We start from the raw sequence: 21,747 nt of genomic DNA on the forward strand, positions 1-21,747 counted from the left end.
GTATACACAAGGGTCAAAGTCGTCCTTGATGAAATTATAGCCCCGTATGACTTTATCAAAATGAATGTTCCAGCTTCGCGAAGCTTGCTTTAAACCAATGATGGATCTTTAGAGACGGGAGACCTTCTAGTTTTCTTCTACTACCATGAATCCCTCCGACTGATCCACATAGATCTCTTCCTCAACGAAATCGTTAAGGAAAACCGTTTTAACATCCATTTTTCATATCTCGTAGTCATAGCACGCTGCTATGGAAAGCATAATCCGCTTGGACTTGGCCATGGCTATGGGTGAAAAAGTTTCCTCAAAATCGATCCTAGGTGGCTCAGTAAATCCTTCTGCCATAATCCTTGCCTTCAAGGTTGTGACCTCCCCATCAGCACCAATCTTACGTTTATAAACCCACTTACACCCAACGGGCTTAACACCCTTGGTTCGGTTCACCAACGTCCAAACTTGGTTCGAGCTCATAGAGTCTATTTCGAATTCATGGCTACAAACCACTTTCTTGAATCAATGTCCAACATTGCTTCTCCATATGTCTTTGGATCATGATCCAACTGACTGGTCATGCCTACAAAACCATACCTTTTTTCGAGGTTGTGGCAGTCTAGCTGACCTATGGAGAACTGGAACATTATCAGTGGAAACAGTAAGCGCAGACGATGTCCCTTCATTCGACTGAGGTGCCTTACTTGATTCCTCAAGGAGCAACTCATCGCGTCGGGTATCCGCCTAAAAAACCTCTTTTCAAGAACACTACATTTCTAGAGACAAATACCTTTTGCTCAGAGGGGTCATAAAAATAATACCTTATAGTTTCTTCAAGATAACCGATGAACCTACACAAACTAGACCTCAAATCCAGCTTGTCTCCTACTAGCCTCTTGACATATGCAGGGCTACCCCACACTCTCAAGTACTTGTAGGAAGCAGGCTTGTCGTGCCATATCTAATATGATGTTCGGGCCACTGTCTTAGATGGCGCTATGTTTAATAACTTAGCTACCGTCTCAAGCGCATAACCCTATAAGGACATAAGCAGTTTGGTAAAACTCATCATGGATCAGACCATTTCCAACAGAGTCCAATTCCTCCTTTTAGCCACGTCATTCAACTAAGGCATCCTAGGAGGTGTCCACTGAGAAATTATACCATTTTCCTTTAGATAATTTAGAAACTCACCACATAGATACTCCTCACCTCGGTCTGACCGAATGACTTTAATTTTGTGACCAGTTTGGTCGTCACATTCAAGTCTAAATTCTTTGAACCTTACAAAGGCCTTAGACTTAAACCTCATCAAGTAAACATAATCATACCATGAATGATCATTGATAAATATTATGAAGTAGAAGAACACTCCTCTGGCCTGAGTCTTGAGTGGCCCACAAACGTCTGTATAGATCAAATCCAATGGACTGTTGCTGAACTTATTTTGTCCAACAAATGGCTTCCCAATCATTTTCCTTTTCAAATAGGAGTCACAGGCTGGTAAGTTATCCAAATTGTCTATTTCTAGACTCTTTGAGTCCACCAACCGCTTTATCCTATCTTAATAGATGTGACATAGCTTTGCATGCCAAATCTATGCATTTTCAAGACTGTCTAATTTATGTATATTTTGAGCAGTCTTGATCAAATCAGACCTTTGCAGAATGTAAAGACCATTATTTAATTTACCCAGCAGATGAGAAGAACCATCTTTCATCAAATGAAAACAATTTTTATTAATCAAAAACTCAAAATCAACATTGTCTAACAACGAAATGGAAAAGATGTTCTTGATCATGCTTGGTACAAAATAACAATCCTTTAATTCAAGCGTAACACGATCACTAATAACTATAGTAATCCACGAGGAAGGTGTGATGCGGGGTAATGTATGATCAGCCCACTGAGATATTCAATCATATATATGCTGAGAAATACGACCTCCGGCCTTGATATTCACCAACTCAACAACAACCCCTAATTGAGATTGGGTGCAGTAGTTCCATAACGGCTGCTCGGCAGCATGCACTACATTGTGAAACTGATTTGCCAGCCCAGACACATAATCATAGGGGCCTCACAGTAATATGAACTAGGCACTGCATCAGTAGGACACAACCTTTTACCATCATCAGGCACACAGTTCTGGTTATAATTAGAAAACTAGGAAGCCAACCGGCAGCATAAAAAATCATCCTCTGCGCCCAATCCATCTGCATCGCATCACCCCACTACGTACTAGTACCCTCTACCTCATGAGAAACAGGAGTTTGTTCTCCTGTAGAGGGGCCACGATCACGACCTCAAAATACTCCTACACCCACTCCTCACCATGAGAAGTACATAATACTCCGATATAAAATATTTCATATACAAGTCAAAAATTACTTCGCTTCTGACAAGGACACTTAATTTTCTAACCGTCCATATATGCATGTTGGGATTTGGCCCAGTGTATAAATGTAGCAATACCATCCTCAAACTCCAGAGTAAGACCCCCATACTCGGCAAGTTCTTTCCATACATGCATCTCCTCAACTGTTTTAATATGATGATGAGTCCTACACACACACACATATACATATTATTATAACATTAAACTTAATTGACGTAATTACAACAAATATAATCAATTGACAAATAAAGGGCTAAAGTTGTTACCTAATCAAAATAACTTCAAATATCGACGAAAATTCAAAAGAGATTGACAAACAAGAGTATAAAACTAGTAGTGGGATAAAAAAATACGAGAGAGATTGAGGAAATAGAGAGAAAATAAGAAGAATGAAAGTAGATAATGAGATTAAATGGAAAGAGAGGAACATATATATAGAAAAATTTGGAAGGATCTTAGGAACAGTTACTGGAACACATATTTAGCCATTAAAAAGTAGTTGTTATTCGTACAATTCGAAAGGGTCATTGGTCCGGAATAAGGAACGTTTTTTTTACCATTGAATTACAGCCATTCTACTTTATTTGGAATGATCTTAATAATACAATATTAATAAAACAACAAAATCTTTCCAACTTGTATCGGCTTTTGAGACGGTCATTATAACACATTCTGTATTCAGTAAAACTCATAATTAGGAACGTTTTTTCAGATAAATGCTTAGATGCGTACTTAAAATCGTTTCAAATTGTACCTCATTTTAGAATACATTTACTAACTATTATCTTTTGGACATCAATTGTCTCATATATACAAAAGGTCAATACAAGACCGTCCCTAATTATAATAATGTGTTTAAAACAGAGTTCCAAGAATTTACTGTTACTAAGTTTGATCGGTCTTCGGAATGACTTTTCTAACTGTTTATTTGGAACACATTTTGGTACAGTTTGGCTGTTCCAAAAATATAATCCATAAAAAATGTGTATCATGACATCATCTATCAAGTTTCTTTCCTACTGTGTTCCAATACCCATTCTATATTTTGGAACGGTCTGTTGATCCGTGCCAAATTTCACCTTTTTCTTTAGTGTACCCAAGCAAGATAGGGAGATTTTTTGGGATCGCTTCCCATCTCAAAATAAGCATAAGATGTTGAAGTACAATACAGTTTCTAAACTAGAAAATAGGGAGTACTACTCCTTTTACAAAATATCAAATCCTAAGTAAAGCTAATAATAAAAAGAAGAAAATAAATTGCAAATCAAGGTAGATCCCTCACAAGACTGGGCAAAACGCATCATCATGGAGTCCAAAATAGTCCTAAGGAGAGACCAACACCATCAATCTTTGACCAGCTTAAATTTGTTGTCGTAAACTCGCAAGTCTAAGAAAGCAGTCTGAATTAAGCAAGACATACCCAAAAACTGCTGCTACAAGATCAAAGGTCATAATCATCTTCTTGAGGAGGGGGGTTGGAACGACCTCATGCACTTCGAGTCTGCATTCTACGAAAGGTGGAATTTTCTCTCTTACTTGACATATTCCCTCTCCTATTAAAACGAGAAGTCACAGCATCATCATCATCAAAGGAGGAATTTATCTTGTGTTTTTCCTGAATGCGTGCATTTTCAAAAACAATTTTTTGGAGATGTGTTTCCTCCACTACGTCAACAACAACAGGGGAACGCATAATGGAGTATGCTTCATGAAAGGGGCCTTCTTCCTCCGTATTAACCAAAGGATCTGTGTTCTCAAATGTATTTTCAGCATTCAAACCCTCTTCATTTCCATGCACCTCCTCAAGTGGGCAGTTATCCTCATTTGCATTCTTCTTTTCCATGTTCTCCTGAACATAAATCGCTTCTATATCAAAGCCTTCTTCCTCATCAACTTTATCCCCCACAACATAACCATATTCTTCCCTCTCTTCCCCGAGAATCAAATTTTGGTAAAGTCATTGTATCGATGATAATATCGAATGGTATTGGACAAAATCGCCGATACACAATAGTTTCAAATAATCTCTAGTATCGGTTTATTTTCTCGCATTCCGAGTTATATCAATTGGGATAAACACCTCATTTCCAATATCTTCAATTCTAAAGATGTTACGTTGATTTTTTCCAGTCCCTAGAGCAGGTTTTATAGGGATAAGTTCGTTTGGCACTGGTCTAAAATAGGAGATTTCTCTGTTAGGTCGGCTTATAACCTACACAAAAGGATGTTGGCTATGGAAGCAGGCTCTACCAGCTCCACGAAGCAACAGAGCAACTGGTCCTTAATTTGGAAGGCTGATGTTCCCCCAAAAGTTAATATCTTTTTGTGGAGACTGGTCCTTATCTTTTTTTTGTTGTTTGCATACATCAAATCGCTGCAGTTTCAGCAGAAAGCCATGGCAAATCTGCCATCTATGGAGGCGGAACAATACGAGAAGGAGATTTTATACTTACATCCATCTAAAAACTCCAGCTTCGTGCTGGTTTCTTCACCCTTGAATGCCGCCAATTACCTAACGTGGAGCAGGGCAGTATATGCGGCTCTAGGCTACAAGATAAAATTGGCATTTATTGATGGAAGTTTTCCCCGTCCTCCACCAAGATCTGCTTTATTCGAACAATGGAAAAGGGCAGATCTCATGGTTACTTCTTGGTTGTGGAACTTGATCTCGAGGGACATCGTGGAGGCATTTATGTAAGTGAGCTCTTCGCGAGAATTGTGGCTAGAAATTGAATCGCGATACAACCGTAGTAGGGGCCCCATGGTTTATCAAATATAGAGGGAGATTTCTTTTGTTTTGCGAGGCGACATGATGTTAACTAGCTACCTAACAAAGGGAAGAAACTATGGGACGAGCTATTTTGTTTAGCTCCTCCTCCAAAGTGCACATGTGGTGGCTACACATGTGGAATAAACAAGGCGATTAGTGAGATGTATAATTCTACGCAACTTATGCAGCTTCTCATGGGTCTCCATGAGACGTTTGACAAAGAGAAAAGCTAATTAATCATGATGGATCCTCTGTCGGACTTGGAGAAGGCATTTGCTATGATCTTTGCTGTGGAACAACAGTGTAATGTGCAGATTCAATTAATAGACCACACAAATAACTCAGCCTTCCAAGTGTCATTGAGAGACAACAAGAAGGAAGGATCTCATAAGCAATTTAAGAAACGTAGGCCGTCTATGGATAGACGCTCTATGGTATGTACTCATTGTCACAAGTTGGGCACTTACGAGAAACTTGTTTTCAGCTCAATGGTGTACCGAAATGGTACAAATCCTTGAATGATAGGAAGAAGCAAGATGGGGGAACCTACAATTTTACGGGTAATATGGGAATATCAAGAAATTGGCGGTGCAAATGCTGCAGCTACGAAGTCAGACTCTAAGTCAGATGTTGCAGATTTAGTGGTAGAAATACTGAAGTTGATAAAGAGCAAGGAACTTCCTTCAGACCCAATCTTCAATTATGTGAACTATGTTCAGACTGACCACCAGTTTGAAGGTAATTACTCTGATGATACTACACTGAATGTTGAGAGTTGGATAATAGCTACTGGCGCTACAAACCATGTCTATGGAAGTCTGTCGTTCCTTGATTCCAATTTTGTTCCTCATAATGCACCTTTTATTCATTTACCCGATGGATCGAAGAAAAGAATCGCTTACATTGGGACTGTGCGAATGTCAGATAAGCTTACGTTGAACTCAGTGTTCTTCATTCCAAATTTTTCTGTTAACCTTCTTTCTGTAAGCCAGCTATGTAATGAAGGTTCCTACACTTTCGTTTTCAACCAATTTGGGTGTATTTTGTAGGACCAAGCGACTAAAGCAATAGTAGGAAGAGGAAAACTGAACAAGAAAGTTTACATCATGGAGTGCTCTGTTCCTAAGTCTTTTACTGGTTCTGTTATATCTTTTCCTCATTTTTGTTCCGCCACTGTCAAGTGTAATAATACGTTATCACATAGAAGGCTAGGGCACGGCTCTATGAAAGCGATTAAATACATTCTAGAGTGTAAAATCTCAAATGATTCTTTGGAATTGTAGTATGATATTTGCCCAAAGGTCAAACAATCAAGACTCACCTTTAAACTAAGTGAATCGCACACTGCTGTGCCGTTTGATTTGGTTCACTTGGATCTTTGGGGGCTGTATAAGACACCTAGCACAACAAGGTGTCACGATGTTATGACGATTTTGGATGACTAGAACAGGTCACTGTGGACTTATCTACTTAAACACTAAGGCCAAGTGACAACAACATTACTTAATTTCTCAGCTTTGGTTGAAAGGCAATTTGGTTTCAAGATAAAAGTACTTCGGTCAGACAACGGGTCTGAGTTCATAAACATGCACTGTCAATCTCTATGCTACAAACTGGGAATCATACATCAAACTACCTGCGTCTATACTCCCCAACAGAATGCGAAGGTTGAGCTAAAGCACAGGCACTTATTCAACGTTGCTAGAGCATTTTTGTTCCAAGCTTCATTGGCACTTAAATTCTAGGGTGAATGCATATTGGCAGCGACTTATGTCATTAACAGGACTCCGATGCACATACTGAACTGGTGCAGTCCCTACCAAGTCTTAACTGGACGTCCTCCCTCTTATACTCACCTCAAAACAATTGTGTGTTTATGCTATGTGAATAATCTCAATCCACACAAGTCCAAATTTCAAAAAAGAGCCCACAAATGTGTGTTTCTTGGCTATTCGATGACACAAAAGGGTTATAGGGTGTATGATTTAGAGGATCACATCTCTTTCACCTCTAGGGATGTAGTGTTTCACGAGCTTGTGTTTCCTTATGCTGAAATTAATTCTACAGAACACACTAATTGCCCACTTCCCATGGTTCCACTTGACACTGATAACAACAACTCTGATCAGTTGCTTTCTTTCCCAGCTGCATCCTCACCTTCACAAGTCGCAAGCCATGAAGTTGCAAGGGGAATTCTGTAAGATGATACTGCTACAAATTCATCACTGCCACCTCGCAAGACTACTAGATTGAGCCACAAACCTCTGTGGCTCAATGATTTTGTGTGTCATTAACTCATCCACTCTATGTTCCCATTCTCCCACATATGATTCCTTTGTGGCATCCTTGTCGGTATTGAAGGAACCTTGCACCTTTGCAGAGGTTGTGCAATTTCCAAAGTGGAGAGCAGCCATGTATGAGGAATTGCAGGTGTTAGAGAAAAACCACACCTAGACATTGACACCACTTCCAGCTGGGAAGCGTGCTATCAGTTGCAAGTGGGTGTTCAAGGTCAAATTACGGGCAAATGGAACTGTAGGGATGTATAAGACTTGCCTTGTTGCGAAGGGATGCAACCAAGTTTAAGGTATCAATTACACTGGAAGTTTTTGGCCTGTGGCGAAGGCCGTTACTGTAAGTGAATAATGCGTTTCTTCACGGCTATTTACAAGAAAACATCTACATGGTTCCCCCGGCTGGTTACAAAGTGAATTCAGGCCTTGTTTGCAAGTTGGAAAGGTCCTTATACGGCTTGAAACAAGCCTCACCACAGTAGAACGTGGAGCTAATGCTGAAATTGCAGGAGTATGGAATCACACAATGTGCACTCGATCATTGTCTCTTCTTACTCAATACTGTTGGTGGTTTGGTCTCACTTTTAGTCTGCGTGGATGATATTCTCCTTACGGGTGCTTGTGTTGACGAACTTCGCAAGGTGAAGGCGTACCTTCATAAGCTCTTTACACTCAAAGATATTGGTGAAGCATGTTATTTTCTAGGACTGGAGCTAGCGCGCAATTTTGATGGTATTTACTTGACACAAACAAAGTATGTGCTGGATATTATTGCGGATATTGGTTTGCAGCAGGCTAGGGCTACATCCACCCCATTCCCTTTAGGTCTAAAATTGACAGCTCACTCTGGCTCTCTGTGTTCATAACCAGATTCATATAGGCATTTGGTAGGACGACTGTTATATCTTAGTTTCACCAGGCTGGATATTTCTTATTCGGTGCAGGAATTGAGCCAATTTTTGACTCATCCCTATGACACCCACTGGAGAGCAGCTCTCCATGTCGTACGATATCTCAAAGGTTGTCCATCGTTGGGATTATTTTTGCCTGCAGCTAATTCTTTGGACCTTCAAGGTTACTGCGATGTCGATTGGGCATCATGTTCGGACTCAAGGCGTTCCTTAACTGGGTTTTGTGTCTTCCTTGGGAAGGCACTCATTTCTTGAAAAATGAAGAAACAATCAATCGTGTCGCGTTCTATGGCGGAAGCTGAATATCGCAGCTTAGCTACTGCTGTATGTGAGCTACGATGTCTCTCTTATTTGCTGGCTAACTTTGGCATCTCTGTTTCCTTGCCAATTTCTGTGTTTTGCGACAATAAGCTTATTGTGTACATCCTCGCCAACCTGTGTTTCACGAACGCACGAAGCACATCTAGAATGACTGTCACCTTGTTCGTGACGCATACAAGGAAGGTTTTGTTGCACCGGTTCTGGTTAGTAGTTTTGCCCAGGTTGTCGACATATTTACCAAGGCTTTGCCTTTGCAGACGTTCCACTCTTTTCTATCCAAGTTGGGACTTGCATCTATTGCCCCCCGTCCCACTTGGGGGGGGGGGGCATTGGAATTGAACATTCCTTTGCAGATGTGGCTGCTTCGAGCTTAGGTGCTGCTGAAGAAGAAGGTAGAGATGTGGCTGCTTCAAGCTCAGGTTCTGCTGAAGAAGAAGCTAGAGGTGCTGCTGATGCTGAAGTTGACTTCTTAGATCGAGGACAGAAAACATAGGTTGAAAGCATGCTCTGTATTTTATGATTTTTTTCCTTCTTTGTTGTTTTATCTAGTCATCGTCCGAGTCATTTATTCCCGTTGTGATTGGGCCACGTCATTTGAGTAGGTAGTTTCTGGTTAGTTAGCGTTTGGCGGTATTTTTCATTATTTAAATAGCCTTCTTCCTTTCAGTTGGCACTGTAACAGATTTTAGCTGAACAGGGAAGAATTCCATGGGCAACTCTCTATTTTTTGTCGATTTACTGATTGTTCTTCAATTTTTGTTGAATCCATTTTTCCACAAAGAGATTTTCTTTGTCGTCGGAAATGGGAGAGAAAAAGAGAGACCAGTGAGAGAGAGAGAGAGAAGCAACCGACAAAAAAAGAGAGGAAGGGGAAATGAAATTAAGGCTAGGGTTTTGGGAGTAAATAAAAAATTGGGTCTGGTGGATTAGGGTCGGGTTGGGTTTGGTGGGTTGGGCCACCCAGGTGGTGGGTTGGAGCTGTGGGCTTGGGCCTACCAAATTTGGTCCTTGGCCAATTTTCCAACAGATGTGGTACTAGTTATCTAAAGTGATAGTTTTAAACACAATTTGTGTTCCAAGTTATTATACAGTGTTTATAAATTAATATATATTTTTAAGGACAATTTTAAAACTGTCACTTGATATGTTATCAGTAATATCATATTTTTTTGTAGCATATATCTGTACTTCTTTCTACATTTTCTTTATGACTGCACAAAAAAATTAATTGGTGTCCTCCGATAATTGTATAAATATATATATTAGCGATAAAATTTTTGGTGATAATATTAAAATTGTCATTAATTATATATATCAACTTATGAGAATTTTTTGTTTTATTATTACATGATTTTGATAGTTTTAATTGATGATAAAAATATTGTGTATAAAGTTGTCATTATGGATAGCAAAAACATATTTTTTTCTTGTTCTATTTTATTTAGTTTAACAAAAACAATAAAAAAAATTATGTCGTTGGTATAACATGAAAAGGTTTTCTCTCTCATGGGCAATTTGGTCATGATATTTTCTCTATTCAAATGGAAATAATTCTCACGTTATTTTTGTGTTAGAAATTAGTGAGGGGCTGGTGGTTGGGGAAAATTAATAAGAATGTCCTCTTCTGATTCTCAACCTCTTTCTTCCAATCAAATGATTAGATATGTCGCACGATTATTGAAATCAGTATTGAAACATAATTGTTAAGTATAAATGGCCCAAATATCCCGGAGCCCAAAACCCGACAAAGCCCACAACCCACTCTTGGAGGCCCTCTACCCACTCTTGGAGGCCCTCTACCCACTGACCCCACCCTAACAGGTTACCCGACCCAGGCTGCTCACTTAAATATCTCTCCCTAACCCTAATCGGTCAAAACCCTTACTACTCTCTCTCTCTCTTCCGCCGACCCCTTCCGCTCCTCCCTCTTCTCACCTTCCGATGGCGGTTAGAACCGTCTCCGGTCGGCCTGTTTCCGAAGCCAACTTAATGGCTTCAAGGAAACCGCCTAACCGTCACACCCCCTCGGCCGTTACTTGAAGAGATGTATATATTGGGGGTTTCCTCTTCCCCTTCGGGTACGCGATACTGAAATCTGTTTTCTCCTACATTCACTCCGATATCTCTGTGAGTTCACTGTGTGAGTGTTCCTTGGCCTTCTCGGTGACCTCTATGGTCTTTGTGACCCGTGTTCATAGGGTGGTTTTGGTGAGGTGCAACCGTGGGTTTGTGAGGGTCTTTTCGGGTTCTTGGGAACGGTACTCTTTGGTGACCGAGTCCCTCTTTCGGTTTACGGATCTGGCTTAATACCTGAGCCAATTTCAAAAAGTGATTTTACATCTTCTTTTGTTGTATATTTCATCTCTGTGTATCTCTTATTTTCGGGTTGTAATTTCTAAGGAGTTTTTACTCCATACCAGTGTAATAGTTGATAGGTTTCTTTGTGAAAGCAGAGTACCACTGTGAGGGTTATTCCCTACAGTGGTATCAGAGCCGATTCTCTGATCTGTGCTGATCCTGGTGGCGGTAAACTTTCGGAAAACCCCTCCTCTGGTTCTCATTTCTTTCTGTTTTTCCTGCGTATATTACTGTCGTTATTATTCCTTTATATTACTCCTGCTTGCCGTGGTGAAACCCCCTAATATCCCTCCTGGCTAGACCCCTGAGGTCGTCGGGTATCTGGACGGGACTTAGGCTGGTGAGCCTCGGTTCTGTTTTTCCTGCCATATTAACTGCTGTTTTTTCTCTGTCATTTCTCGGTTTGTTTTTCTTGAATATTGGTGATATCTGTTTGTGGCCTATTTCTCTGTTTCTTATAATCAGTGCATTGTCCGTGTGTATAATCTTGCTACTGTTATATCTTTGTGATATCTGGGATTAGTGTATTACTTTCCGAAATTTACATTGTTTCTGTAACCCTGTTTTCTGAAATTTACATCACTTCTGTAACTTTGTTGTTTAAGTATCTGGTGGTAACTGGTCATATTTTTCTGATCTGGTATTCTCTTTGTCTATTTTTTAAACTCGAACTTTTTTTTTGGTTAAAATCTCTTTAGAATGGCTGGTTACAGTCTACAACCTTTTGATGGAAAATCCGATTTTTCTATATGGCAACAAAAGATGAAAGGCATTCTCATTCAACAAAAAGTTTTCAAAGCCATTGATGGCAAATATGTGGAAAACATTTCTGAAGAAAAGAAACAAGAAAATGATGAGTTTGCATATTCCTCTATCGTTTTAAATTTGTCCGACACTGTTTTACGAAAAGTTGGAAAATTAGATTCTTCAAAAGCTTTGTGGGATAAACTTGAAGAATTATATACTGAAATTTCTCTTCCTAATAAACTGTTTTTATTAGAAAAATTCTTTAGATATAAACTTGATTTGTCCAAAAATATCGATGAAAATCTTGATGATTTTACTAAGCTGATTCAGGATATTAAACTTACGGGTGATAAGTACATTGACGAATATTCCCCCATTGTGTTGTTAAATGCTATCCCTGAATCATACTCTGATGTTAAGGCTGCCATAAAATACGGTAGGGACAGCATCAATATAGAAACAGTGGTAAATGGTCTAAAGAGTAAAGAACTAGACCTTAAGATTAATAAACCTAGCCAGAATCAATATGAGATTAATTCTGTTAGGGGTAGACCTAAGTTTAGAAATTAGAATTCTCGATACAATAGCAGAAGCAGAAGTAGAAATAAAAATTACAGGAGTAAGTCAAAACCAAGAGAAACAAACCTTAGGGATAATAAAGTCAAAGATAGGCGCTGTTATAATTGTGGCACTAAAGGTCACTATATTAAAGACTGTAGAAAACCTAGACGTGAGAATAGAAACTACGATGATAAAGAACAAACCAATAATGTGTCTATTGAGTCTAATTGGTGAAGTATTTGTTGTTTATGAAGTGAATTCTGTGAGCACATTTGACATGCATGAGTGGCTTATAGACTCAGGTTGCACATTTCACATGAGTCCCTTCAAAGAAATTTTCACAAATCTGAAATATGAGCACATTGGTTTTGTTTCCATGGCAAATGAGAAAAAATGCGAGATTATGGGTCTTGGTGACATCCCACTTTGTTTTGATGGTTATCAAATGATCTTGAAAAATGTCAGATTCGTTCCTGATTTAAGTCATAATCTCATATCATGTGCTGCATTAGAAGAAAGTGGTTTAGAAGGCAGATGGGGCAAAGGCCTCATGAAAATTATGAAAGGATCATTAGTTGTTTTCAAAGCTGAAAGAAAACGAAATCTTTACATATGTACTGCATCTTATAATTTTGCTGCATCAGTGTCTAACTGTGATTTCACTACTTTGTGGCATAAACGATTAGGCCATATCACTCAAAAAGGCCTTGATTTTCTAAAAAGAGATGGTATTCTAAATGATAGAATTGACAAAATAGATTTTTGTGATCCCCAAATCCATCTATGTCTCCATGTGTTTTAGATTATGTGCATGCTGATGTTTGGGGTCCTAGTAATACTCCCACCCACGGTGGAAATCGTTACTTCCTTTCTATCATTGATAATTTTTCTCGAAAAGTATTTGTTTTTTTGATGAAACATAAATCTGAAGTTTTTGACAAATTCAAGAAATGGAAAACTCTTGTTGAAAATCAAACGGGAAAAAGGTTAAAATCACTTAGGACTGATAATGGATTAGAATTTTGCAACAAAAGTTTCTCTGATATGTGTGAGGAACTTGGTATTAAAAGGCACAAGACAAATCCCTATACCCCCCAACAAAATGGAATTGTTGAACGTATGAATCGTACACTTCTTGATAAAGTTAGATGTTTACTGATTAGCTCTGGGTTACCTAAAACTTTTTGGGGGGAAGCTGTCTTAACTGCTGCTCATCTTATAAATTTATCTCCTTCTGTGCCTCTACTAGGGAAAACTCCTGATTTTATGTGGTATGAAAAATTACCTGATATGTCACCCTTACGTGTGTTTGGTTGTGCTGCATTTGTTCTCCAAGAATCTGATAAACTTGATCCAAAATCTGTTAAATGTGTTTTTATTGGTTATCCTGAAGGCATTAAAGGGTATAGACTTTGGGTTAGGAGTAAACCAGGATTTAAAGTCCTAATAAGCAGAAATGTTACCTTTAATGAAAACGAAATGCCTTGTTTAGAAAGATCTCAACCTCTAGGAAAAGACCCAACTTTTAATAAAATAGAATTAGAGGATAACCAAGAAGGGGAGGAATTAGGAGATAATGAGATAACACAATTAGATAATAATGAAGAACTAGGGAACAATCAAGAAATAGCAACCCCAGAAACTCAGAATCAGAATCCTTTAGACAACTATCAACTCACTAGAGATAGAGATAGAAGGCAACCTAGAATACCTAGTAAACTTAGGGACTTTCATACAAGTTTTAACATAGAATCTGTAGAACCCTCTAGTGTAGAAGAAGCCTTAAAATCGGATAAATGGCTTAGTGCTATGAAAGAGGAAATGAAATCCTTAAATGATAACAAAACATGGATTCTTGTCCCTAAACCAAAAGATACTTCTATTGTTGATTGCAAATGGTTATTCAAGATAAAACAAGAAAACCCCATCAAATATAAGGCCAGATTAGTCGCTAAGGGATTTACACAGAAAGAAGGTATAGATTATAATGAAATCTTCTCACCGGTAGTTAAGTACACTACAGTCCGCATTATACTTGCCCTCACTGCTCATTATGACTGGGAATTAAAACAAATGGACGTTAAAACTGCTTTTTTGCATGGTGACTTAGAAGAATGCATTTATATGAATCAACCACTTGGTTTTATTGATTTGTCAAAACCTGACTATGTGTGTCTATTGAAAAAATCTCTCTATGGTTTGAAACAATCTCCTCGTCAATGGAACAAAAAATTCGATGAGTTTATGTTATCCTTAAATTTCATTAGAAGTCAGCATGATCATTGCCTTTACTTTAAATATGTGCATGATTCCCCAATTTTCTTAGTCCTATATGTGGATAATATGTTAATTGCTAGCCCTAGCTCACTTCTTATATCTACTCTACAAAAAGATTTGTGCAAAGCTTTTGAAATGAAAGACCTTGGAAATGCCAAACAAATACTTGGTATGTGTATTGATAGGGATAGAAAACAGTTTTCCATTTTTCTAAACCAAAAATCATATCTGTTAAATGTGCTTAGAAAATTCTCAATGGAAAATGTTAAACCCACCGCTATACCTCTAGCAGCTCATTTTCAACTCAGCAAAGATCAATCTCCCAAAACTATTTCTGAAAAAACAAAAATGGAGAAAATTCCCTATTCAAATTTGATTGGCTCTGTTATGTTTCTAATGGTTTGTACTAGACCTGATGTTGCTTATTCTATTAGCTGTCTTAGTCGGTTCATGTCCAACCCTGGTCCCCCTCATTGGGAAGCACTTAAATACTTACTTAGATAGTTAAGTGGGTCTGATAACGTCGGTATTTCCTTTTCTAGATATTCTGATGATACTCGTCTTATTGGTTATGTAGACTCAAATTATGCTAATGATAGAGATAGTAGAAAATCTACATCTTCATACATTTTTACTTTGTGTGGTTCTTGCATTAGTTGGAAGTCTCAATTACAACATATTGTTGCATTATCAACCACTGAAGCTGAATATATAGCAACTACAGAAGCTTTTAAAGAAGCCTTATGGCTTGACGGGCTCATAAAAGGAATTGGGTTTTCAAAAGAAAAACTTATAATTTTCTCTGACAGTCAATCCTCTATTCAACTGTGCAAAAACCCTGTATTTCATGATAGAACAAAGCATATAGATGTTAGATATCATTTCATTAGAGATATTGTGGGTAGAGATGTCATAAAATTGGAAAAGATCAGTTCTGAAGAAAATCCTGCAGATATGGGCACTAAATGCCTACCGTCAGAGAAATTCTGTAAGTGTTTAAAAATACTCCACCTTAATCCTGACTGAAAGTCTTGTATGTAGTTCTGTCTTGCAGGTACACCCACGGAGGACTTATTTTTGGCAATGATGAAAAAGACCAGATCCAACACCCCTGACCTGCCCATTGGGTATTTGGTCCACGGTGGGGTATGTTAAGTATAAATGGCCCAAATATCCCGGAGCCCAAAACCCGACAAAGCCCACAACCCACTCTTGGAGGCCCTCTACCCACTGACCCCACCCTAACAGGTTACCCGACCCAGGCTGCTCACTTAAATATCTCTCCCTAACCCTAATCGGTCAAAACCCTTACTACTCTCTCTCTCTCTTCCGCCGACCCCTTCCGCTCCTCCCTCTTCTCACCTTCCGATGGCGGTTAGAACCGTCTCCGGTCGGCCTGTTTCCGAAGCCAACTTAATGGCTTCAAGGAAACCGCCTAACCGTCACACCCCCTCGGCCGTTACTTGAAGAGATGTATATATTGGGGGTTTCCTCTTCCCCTTCGGGTACGCGATACTGAAATCTGTTTTCTCCTACATTCACTCCGATATCTCTGTGAGTTCACTGTGTGAGTGTTCCTTGGCCTTCTCGGTGACCTCTATGGTCTTTGTGACCCGTGTTCATAGGGTGGTTTTGGTGAGGTGCAACCGTGGGTTTGTGAGGGTCTTTTCGGGTTCTTGGGAACGGTACTCTTTGGTGACCGAGTCCCTCTTTCGGTTTACGGATCTGGCTTAATACCTGAGCCAATTTCAAATAGTGATTTTACATCTTCTTTTGTTGTATATTTCATCTCTGTAAATCTCTTATTTTCGGGTTGTAATTTCTAAGGAGTTTTTACTCCATACCAGTGTAATAGTTGATAGGTTTCTTTGTGAAAGCAGAGTACCACTGTGAGGGTTATTCCCTACAATAATCTTCATTTTGCTACGTCAGAACAGCATATCCAATGATGAATTGAATTTCTCTATTCCATTCGATAAATAATAAAAAAATTTAGATTCCATGTGATTAAAAACTGAATTAACTTTTGAAAAAATAATTTTAAATAGTAAAGTTTCAAATTTATCTATTGTAAAGGGAAATGAATTGTTAAATATTTAAAATTCCAATCACATATACAAGAAAACAAAATAAAATACAAGAATTCAATTCCAATACTAAAATCAAATACAATCTACATATCTATTTATATATATATATATAGCAGAACCATGGTTGACCAAATTAATTCAATTTTGACAGAATACTAATTTATGATAATTTTTAATTTTTTAATTGACAAAAAAAATCTTGGTTAGTGATTTTATTTAATTTAAACGAATTAAATATTGATATTTTATTTAACAAAATCTTATCAGTTAAAAATATTTATTTTATATTTATCCAAAATCTTATTCTTGAAATTTCAATTATTATTTTTAATTATAAATAAAATTCTTATTGATCAAAATATCTATATTGTGTTTATTCAGAAGAAATTTTATTTAATTTAAATATGTTCAATATTGATTTTTTATATATCCAAAAGCTTCTAGCTCGCTATGGCACAGCCTCATGGAACCAATTTGGAAAGCATCTCCCTTGGTGATGACTCGCAAATTGACAGAGCAGGACTCTACACCTGCAGTAGTAGATTCAAGTATTGCTTGCACAAGGCCATCACCAGAGTGCGGTAAAACAACGACAATTAAGTCACAGGAAGTGCAAACTCCTCATGATTCAAGTCAACCAAGCACCTTTGAAGAAAAACAGGAAGAGATTAGTTTTAGACCAATGACCAACACCTCTAACGATTTGATATCTTCATCTTTAGCTTGACAGGTCTGTCAACGGATGTGGGAAAAATTGATTTCTCACCAAGGCGTAAATCCAGACAAGACCATTATCGAGACATCCAAAAAATACAACTAGGTCTGGGTGCTTGAAGGGTCTAAATCCGAAGATGTCAGAGAATGGTATGATTTCGGTGCACTTGCTTCAGTTCATACCATGTCACCCTACTTTTCAAAAATCTCAAAACTTTCAAAGTGAATTAGTGGGCAGTTTACAATTCATGGCAAAATAACCACCACTTGAAATGAGGAGATATTCTGGAGTTGAAATTCATTGTAGCAGCTCCAAAAATAATAGGAAAAGGGTCTCATCCAGCATTTCATTTCATCAAGCTGCAGAGGCTAGATATGGTGGTTTTAACAAAATCAAAGATGTCACAGGAGAAGCTCCTTTGGTATCATCCATTAGCGAAGAACACATTTCTCCCAAAAGAGTTTGGGGACCATAGGTCTATCTCACCAATATGGGCAAAGTCAAATATCCATTTAATATATTTTCGAATAAATTAAATGAATCGTTCCTATTAAATTCCACAAGAAAGAGCACCATCTTCGCAGAAAGCTTGTTAAAGAAAAAGTGAATGTTAATACGGTGAATAAGCTGCCTGCAACGGAGGGTACCAGGAGAAAGGCATGTAATATGTTGTATGTTGGGCAATGACATAACCATGTATACCCTTGTTGTGGAAAAAAGAAAAGCTCCTTGTTGGAACAAAGATTCGGGTAACCCAAAAAAAACTCGAACCAAAATCTGACAAGGAAAAAGGGAAGTATGTTTACAAGAAGAGGTAAAACTTTTAGTAAAAAAATCAAAAGGGAATTGTTGGCAGAAGACAAAAAATGAGCCAACAGTTAGTAAAAGAGCGGATACCTGCTGGCAAAGCACATGGCCGATAAACCATTATGATGAAAAGTTGGAAAAAGGACAAGAAGATGACGGACGTAGTGACGTCATCTAAAACAAGTTTAAAGTTCGGAATTGAAGTCCGCGAGCTATTATAAATAAGCAAGCTAGGAAGCAGATGGGGATCATGAAAAACCTTCTCCAATTCTTCAACAAATAATAGTTTGAGTCTTTCAAAGTCTTGTATTTTAAGTTTTTATTTTGTGGGATTTTCTCAACAAGAAGAGTCCTCTTTATGAGAAGCTAAAAAGTTGTCTCCTTTTATAGAGGAAGAAGTATCTATGTAGTATTTCAATTATTTTTAAAATAAAGTAAAGGCTTGAACGACTTTTGTTAAACATGTTCACAAAAAAAATTATTAAGTTTCTGTTTTGGGATATCTTTTACGCCCTAAGGTAGAAAACGAATTAGAGCTGTGTTGATTGTTGCTGAAGGAGCCAAATGCCTGCGAACCATCTGTTGCGGTAGTATGGTTGGAGGAAGTCCGTGAAACTGGGGACTTGAAATACCTAGAAACAAGGCACGCGTTCAAAGTAAGGTATGATTTATGAAGGCTTAATTTTATTTCTGAAGCATGTTGGGCCAAATTAAGAGCAAGTGTCTGGACTATAAGGGTTTTTCTGTAGAAGGGCAAAATAGGCATTAATCTTGCTAAAGGACGAAAATTGGGAATATTTAGAAATTAAAGGACCAAATTGCCACACCAAAAATTAGAGAACCAGATTGCCAAACCCCTGTATATACAGGACCAAAATTGCATTAAACCCTAAAACATTTTTTCAAGAACCACCAACAATCACCACACCCAAAAATATAATTACATCCGTGTCTTATATAAATTTAGTGACAAGAATTTTTATTTTATTACAATTTACAATCATGATAGTAATAATTATTATTATTATTATTTTATAAAAGTTATTATTAGCAAAAATCAGTTATAAAAAATTATGCTTAAAGTTGTCCTAAAATACAATTAGTAACACATATATTGTGATAAATTATCACTCTACATTGTGTTGCCACTAAGTTGTCACTATACATTTATCAATAGTTATCTATAGTGATAATTTTATACACAAATTCTGTAATTACTAATAATTATATAGCGACAGATAAAAGTATTTATCACTTAATATATATTTTTAATGACAACTTTAAAATTGTCACTATATTTTGTCACTAATATCATATTTTTTTGATAGTATATGTATGTGTGTGTATATATATGTAATACTTCTATTAATATTTTGTTTGAAACTACACAGAAAAGGTCAATTGGTGTCCTCCAATAATAGTATGTAACAAAGAGAAAAAATATATATGTAACACTCCGTACTCGCAACATCTAATTATCACTATTTAATCCTTTCTTCAATTAGAACTCTTTCTATAAGAAATTTCCTTTCAACCCGAAAAAAAATTCTAATTTATCAATATATTTATATATATCACAAAAGATAATATATACCACCAAAAGTTTATATGACCCACACTAGATGTCTTCATGTACATAACCTCAAGGAAAATAGTATCACAATTTTAACCACAACCCGATAAAAGATTAGAATATTTAGAAATCAAATAGCCAAAAACTCGGTTTTCAGATGTCACGGCTGACCCACCTAATAAAGACGACGGCCCGCTCAACGTCCAATGTGGCTAGTCAATGTGATCTATCTCCTGAAAAGTATGTGGCAAGGAATGAGCTGCCTACTCAATAAGTATAGCCAATCAGTCTATATATACACAGGCAACAATTCATGTACAAGCAGTCACACCGACTAACGGTCATTCGTGATATAGCAACATCATATATAAGAAGTAATATATACTCACAACTGTAAATCAATGCACGACATAATATTCAACATTATCATTTATTAGTTAAGGGCCCCACTTACTCTAATTGGAATACATCAGTCAATGGCTTCGCCGGCCATCATCATATCATATACAGCATAGAATACTCGTTGTATGTGATATCCCCACACTCTTTTACTTCAACTCTGTAGCAATATCAGCACAAGACATCACAACAAACATGGTATCCCCACACCACCCAGTGTGTAGCTAACAACACAGGATATTTTCCGCTGCCCGAAATACCCCGGTACCCTACGCGACATGGTAACTAGCTTAATTCAGATATTTTTCATATCACATCATCAATTACATTTTCATAAACCATTGACTGTGTTTCCATCTAGGTAAGCATCATGTTTTATTTCAATTCACGATCATCATTCTTTTCTTTATAATAATTACTTCCTCAATAATAGCTCCCAGTTTGATTTCATACGACAATCAGTTATACGATCACGAAATCATACCACCCTCACGTCTAACCATTACAAACACATATGACATATAATAACAATTCCACCGATATTAGGGTAATCTAACAAATAATGCACAAGTAATTATATAAAAATTCAATATGCGAAATCCACATAAATATAAAGCCAGGTTCACGACCACATCCAAGAAACGAACATATATAATATATACAATACAACACATATATATATAAGTCCAATTAGCTATACTTACCTTAAATTCTCAAAATGCTTCGATTTCACGAGAGACTGTTCAACCCTCTATTTTGTCGTCACGCCCTATAACAGAATATTATACGTATGATCAATATATATATAGAATATCATAAACACTAAATAAAATATTATATAATGTTCGTACATTTTCCACCAATCTTTTAGTATTCCACTTATATTAAAGTCCAAACCCCTATTCCATTTTATTTTAGATAACTATACTTTCTAAACTACCGAAACATATATTTAATTTATAAACTAATTCGTAAGAATTCATTTAATCTAACGCCTTATGTATTTATAATCGTTTTTAATAACATCCGATAAATGAGATTATCATTAAAACCTCATCTCCCCTTCTTAATAACATAATATTCTTTAAATATAACTTTTCGAGACATTTCTATGAATTATCTATCAATTTATCATTGCTATATAATTTAATTAAGCAACAATACATAGAATTATATATTTGGTTAATCATTCCGATGGAATTGTGTAAATTATCTATAATAATAATTAAATAAAACAAATCTAATAATTTAATTAACCAACTATATCGTTTTTATACCAAATGTGATATTTAATACGGCACTAATTTAAATAGCCAAAATCATAAAGTACTTCGATTAAATAATACATCGCTCAATATAAACTATAGTTAGTAAAAGAAAAAATTAAATAATATAATTATATAAATTAAAATAATAAAATCCGTACCTCTGTCTTCGACGATATGTGTGTGCGTTGGTGTGTATTTAAGGTGTGTGTGTGAGTTTGTGTATTATGTGTATGTGTGTAGTGTGTGTATATTAAAATTAACAAGAGA

Source organism: Sesamum indicum, linkage group LG8 (genome assembly GCF_000512975.1).
Source record: "Sesamum indicum cultivar Zhongzhi No. 13 linkage group LG8, S_indicum_v1.0, whole genome shotgun sequence".
In the NCBI taxonomy this organism is placed as follows: domain Eukaryota; kingdom Viridiplantae; phylum Streptophyta; class Magnoliopsida; order Lamiales; family Pedaliaceae; genus Sesamum; species Sesamum indicum.